Source organism: Trifolium pratense, linkage group LG7 (assembly GCF_020283565.1).
Source record: "Trifolium pratense cultivar HEN17-A07 linkage group LG7, ARS_RC_1.1, whole genome shotgun sequence".
Taxonomy (NCBI): domain Eukaryota; kingdom Viridiplantae; phylum Streptophyta; class Magnoliopsida; order Fabales; family Fabaceae; genus Trifolium; species Trifolium pratense.
The window spans coordinates 54399489-54405988 of record NC_060065.1 but is presented as its reverse complement, the minus strand read 5'-3'; positions in this window follow the sequence as shown (position 1 = coordinate 54405988).

Sequence of the window (6500 nt, the reverse complement as noted above, 5' to 3'; positions counted from 1 at the left end):
ATATTTAATAAAAAAAATAGAAAAATAATTTGGGTAACCCACAACCCAACCCAATCCAACCCGGAAATTAGTGGATTTACCCAACCCGGCCCAATGTTATAACGGGTTGTTATTTTACTAAACACAACCCGGAGTACCATATGTGGTTTGGGTTTTGGTTTTGGCCAAACCCAACTCAATCCGGCCCACGTACACCCCTAACTTCCATCACATATACAAGAGTATTATAAATTATATGAATTTATTATAACCGAAACTTCCATTATAAGAACATTGACGGATCCAACATTGGCCTTCAATATTGTCCCTCCCTAAGTGGCATCTAATTTTAAAGGTACTCGTTTGGCCAAACATTTTTTTACTATAAAAGTTACTTTAAAAATAAAGTCAAAAAAAGAAACTTTAAAAATAAAGTTAAAGTTGTTTGGTAATTTCATTTTACTTTTTGTTTTACAAGTTACTTTTTATGAAAAAATTATTTGATGAGATAAATCAAATAACACCGATATAATTTTTTAGTAATGTTGCACAACTCAATAATGTTTTAACGAACACAAATTTCATAAAATAAATCGTTGGATAGAAATTTGTGTGGCTCAGTCCAAAAACTAATTAGTGAATATATTATTAACTTGGCATTTTAATGAGTGAATATATTGGAATTTTATTAACTAATAGCTATATATCATAAAATATATTTTATTAAGTATATTTATTAACTAATAACTTAACTATATAGGTAAGTGGAGGGTGGCCCATATTTTTTTCCTGGGGTGGGCCACGATGGTCACCCATGTGTCACCACTAGATAATCAAATAAATAAAAAAATAAATAAAATCAGTGGTTCAGATTTACCTGCAGTCCCTATTTGACTGCAGAGAATCCAAATCCCTTAAAAACCAATCATTAGTTATAACACAGTACCTTAAATTTAACCCATAAAGAGAAACATTGTCATATATCAGATCAGATAAAACACGTCCAAAACAAACAAAATATCATATCCATATGTCTGTGACTTAACAAAACAAAAGGTAAGTTCATAAAATACTAAAACAGAAACATTAAATACATGCAATCACCAGGTTGGTCCCAATCTTTACTCCTCCTTTCTCACCCACATCATATGGTCATCGTAGATGTTGAAGCAGTTGAACAGTATAGTATCTCCAACTTTGAAATCATTGATGCCAACAACCTCCGGCCAGCCACTTGAAATCTTCACCTCAAAAGGATACTGCTTAAACTCCAACGAGCACCAGTGCTTTTCACCATTGTTACCAACTAGCCTGACCCGGCCAAGCATTGTGTTCCACAGATAATCTCCCAGATCGTATGGTAGTGTCTGAAACGAACGAAACAAACCATTAAAACAAATTTAACAACTATATCTGTTTAATTCATTAAACGTTCTTAGCAAAAATTGAACAATATAACACAAAACTCAGAAACTTACCAAAATCGGATTAACTTCAGGATCCTCTGTGATAGTAACTTTAAATGTCACAGCCTTTCGAAGCGCTCGACTTTTCGAATGCCACGTTGGGAACTGTGCAGGAGTAATCTTTTCGGGTGACACAAAGATCTGAAAGGAACTTGAACCTATGTATTTGAATAATACCGAATGATGACCTTGTAAACCATACATTTCCCTAAGCTCCGTCCACCCTTTTGTAAGCCTGGGAACTTCATCATCATCGTTGAACTCAACGACTTTTTGAACCCCACTTCCGGTTGAATCTAACAGACGCCATTCTTTCCCTAACTCTTGTTTGTATTCTCTGTAAAAATCCGGTTCAACTTCGCCCTTGACCTAACGTTACAACATAAATGGAAACAAATTTAAAATAAAACTTAAATTTAAGTTATTATATCTGGAAAAAAAAAAAAGACACAACAATGTTAACACATCATCGTTGTGGTTTGTTTTTTAATCGAAGGATTTTGTATTTTTATTACTCCATAATGGTTTTTCTCTTTTAAAACGCATATTAAATCAGGGTACTTACCTCCCCTTCGACATGCACTGTACTGAAAAAACTTATGGCTGGACGAACAGAAGATTCGGCACGGTGTTCCGCCATTTTTCAAAGGTTTGTTTGCTGGGTTGGTAGACGCCTTAGACTTGTCTGTTGTTGATCAGATGGAAGTGAAGAGAAATTGATTAATTGTGGGAAGTGAAGAGATATCAATGACATATATATGGGGTTAATCACTACCATTAAGGGACGCGTGTTTCTAAGGAATATGGTTGGTTTCGGAGTTAATACCCAACTTCGTCAATCGGTGTAGTGAGTGGGGAAATGGATTTCTTGCTGTTACAGCTAAGGACCGTTCGATCTGAATCAGTGGCTGACATTTAATACAGAAAGATTAATCACAGACGTTCGATCAAAATTCACTGGCTGTGATTTAAAACAATGGAAAAATGTGTTAATATCAACAGCAGTAAATATGGGTCCGTGAGTGGGGTATGACGCGTCAATTATTGCCTTGCCTCGGTAGACGATGCGTTGGCTTTGTTCAGTGCTTACCCTTCGATCTAGGCCATTGATTTATCATCGGACGGTTTGTATTACATAAACATTAAAATAATCCTGACCATTGATTGACATCCAACGGCTGCTGCTGTAACTGCGTTGACGCAGCAGTTACAGCAGAAAATCTGCTTCCTACCCACACCGGCCCATCTATAACTGTAGCAAATCCAGATCCGGCCCATCCCATAATCAATTTTGTTAAGTTTTTTTAAAAAAATATAAATATATTTTATCAATAATTTTAAAGTTATATATATATATATATATATATATATATATATATATATATATATATATATATCAGGGGCCGGTTCCGATATTTTGGAGGCCCGAACAAATAATCAAAATGGACCCATAATAATTAAAAAAAAAAAAAAACATTATTTATTTAAAAATTGCAACTTAATTTTATAAATGAATTCGTTTTTTACAAATAAATAATAAAATGTAGTTTTATTTAAAAAGAAAAAAGAAAATAAGGTAGTTAAGTTATATATAAATTATGGTAGATTCTAAGGTGAGGTTTAAACGGAGCAGTTAAGGCTCTTTGACTGTTCATCACGTGTCTTTGTCCGTTATTTTGTTTTCATTTTTATTATTAATTATACTATATATGGAGTAGATAGTAGTAAGTATCACCATATTGTTTTTCCAACACCGTTTTCTTTGATCCAAAACCAACAACTTGATCAACCTCTGATTCTTCATCTTCATAAGTTCATATACCTTTTAAAACATAAACTTCAATTCAACTAGTACAAATTTGGTACCCAGCCTCTAACCCCAAAACTTGATCGTAAAACCTCAACCTAAGAGTCTTCATTACCTCCAGTCTTTCTTCTTAGTTGTTCCTACTACCACGCTACCATATATGTTGCCAGAGATGTTGTCGCTGGAGTTTAACCTACTGCTTTACAAGTCAATCGCTTCTTTTTGTGTTTATCATCGACTGTAATTTCTTTGATTAATGAGGTAACAAACTTCTATCTTAAAATTTCATTATTTGTTAATGTAATATATGTTTCTTATCAAGCAATTGTTTTCAAATAATTTAATATTTATTTTTAAAAATTTAAATATTGAAGTGATTTACATTTTAAAAATTTACATTAAGACTCTGATGTTGGAGTTTTATAGACAAGTTTTGGGGTTAGAGTATTTATTTACATAGTTGTTAATTTAATTTCTTATGAAGACATGCTTACTTTGGGATTTAATGCTCATCAGCAATCTACTGATTAATTTTTGTCTTTTTACACGTTTTTAACATGTGCTATCGATTATATTGAGTATTAATTATTAGCGGCTAGGGCTAGCCGCCAGTAGAGCTGGGTATGCGATCGTAGATATATTTTTAAAAACAATAAATATCTTGATAATCTTAAAAAACAATAAATATCTTTTTTTAAAAATAGTATTTTTAAAAACGATCATTACAATCAAAATTAGATTTTCATATATTTGTTCTTTTATTTTCATAAAAAAAAGGTCATTATGCAAAAACTAATCTAACGGTTAATATATTTGTTCTTAATCGTCATCTCTCTCCTTTAGACATTTGTTTTCTGGCTCTGTCTCTGGTGCGCATGACATATGAGCCTCGCACCGTACGCAGACAATAAAAACCGGATATTAATGGTATATTCTCGCACGTGTATTTCACTTGGTCTTATTTTTTATTTTATGTTACTCATTTTGTATTCTTTCAGTTTTATTTCTATTTTATATTTATGGGTTTGTACAAAAAAGAAAGGTACCAGAGAGATTTAAAGTTTTTGGGTTTGATTTTTTGTTTGTTTTGTTATTTTTTGGGTTTAATTTGTGTTTGAAAATGATAAATAAATGTTTAGGACAAAATTTTGGATTTTGGTTTTAATTTAGGGATTTTTTGGGTGGTTTTTGGTTTTCTGATCGGTGGTCCGCCGCCAGTGTACATGATGAACACGATGAACATTCAATTTGATGAAAGAGTCGTGAACTTTGACTGAAACTACCAATTTTTATCGTAGATTTTGAATTTTATCAATCCGACCATTCAATATCCCCTAGTTGGACAGACAAACAGATGAAAAAAATAATCTTGATGATCGGACTCCGAATGGATAGACAGATTGTAATAACAGTCATATCAAAAATCTAGTTTTCATAAAAGGGCCATGAACTTTGACAGAAACTATCGATTTTGATCGTAGCTTGCAAATTTAATCAATCCGACCGTTCAATATCACCTAATTGGAGAAACAAACGAATGAAAAAAATAATATATGAAGTCAATTACTTCATTCCTTTTATATTCCAGACAATGACACATTTTTCTCTACTTTATAAGTATGAAGTTTAAGAATAATTTTTTTTAAGCATATCAATTTCTCAATTCCACTTTTTTCCAATTCATCCTATAGCATAGTCATTCGAGGAGTTTCCATTATTTTATCAGTGTATTTGTTAAATATCACATGGAAAATTAGACAAATAAAAAAATAATGAGTAAAAAAATGGAGTGCAACATTTATTTATAAATAATAGTAAAAAAACATTTATAAGCATGATTTAAATCCAATAAAAAAGAATATGAACAACAATTCCTTTTTAATAAGTAAACATATGATTAAAAAAAATGACAATAAAATATAAAAAATATAAATAAATACTTAAAATGAAATATTACAATCACAAAATATTAAAATTTTAATAATTTATATTTTTCATTGATTTTTATTTATCGGTGTGGTATTTTAATTGATAAAATGCACCAGTTTAGGGAATATATAGATTTGGAACAAAAATATTTTATAAATATTTTCCAATTACCATTGAAATCTGAATCAATGCATCAAAACTCAAAAGAATGCTTACGAAGATCTGGAAAAAAATAAAGACAATAAATAATGAACAGTAACAATAGCAAATTATCATTCTATTATATTATTATTATTATTGTCAAAGTCAAAATAAAAATAAAGCAAAAACAGAGAAGAAGAACACGCAAGTCGCAACAACAGCAGCAACAGAGCTGCTTGCACAGTGCACGCCCATCCCCTGTTTCTTTTTGTTTCTTTAACCTGTCCCTTTCCTTAACTTTTTCTGCAATGGGACCACCTTTAATTAACAATCAACACCAACAGGCACCCAAACAGAATTGGATTCCATGAATTCAGGAACCATGCAGTCAGGCTGCAGTTAGTAATTTCCAACCGTACGATCAAAATTGAACGGCACAGATCTTATGCAGTTTTATTTTTTAAAATAATAAAAAGTCTGGCTTAAAAACCTGAATCGTCTGATTTCAATCAGACAGTCCAGATCTTGCTGACTGCATGCAGTCATGATTTTTGACTGCACATAATCTGCATCCCAACCAAACCTCTTTTGAATTGCAATTTCCCATAAATAGAGGCAAAACACACCTTCAGGATGAAGAAAGGAAGAGCAAATATTTCAGTTGAGAGAAATAGGCAGGGACGGATCCATGTAGGGGCTGACTGTGGCTATAGCCACACCAGAATTACTGCATAAATACTTATAACCGCTAATATTATCATAAAGATGTTTTTTGGCTTAGTGGTTAAGTAGTGCCCCATTTACTTAAGGGACCTGAGTTCAAGTCTTATGGGTTGTTTTTTGGCTTTTAATTTCCTTTTTTTACAAGGAAATTGCTTTGTTGCTAGTTAACTACAAAGAATCAAGAATAATAGCTATGGTAATTTTTTTTTATAAAGGAGTGATCAATATATATATTATATACATATTAGAGAAATTAAATTATACCGGTAACATTTTAATGAGTATAAAATTTAAAGAAATTTATCGTTAAATTTAAAAATCATATCATCTAAATAATTCATGTAAAATTCTATAGAAATTTAAAATCATTTGATATGTTATTGAAATTCATCAACAATAAAGGTTTATACGCTTTTATTGAACACTATTAACTTTAATTGATCTCAATAACATAT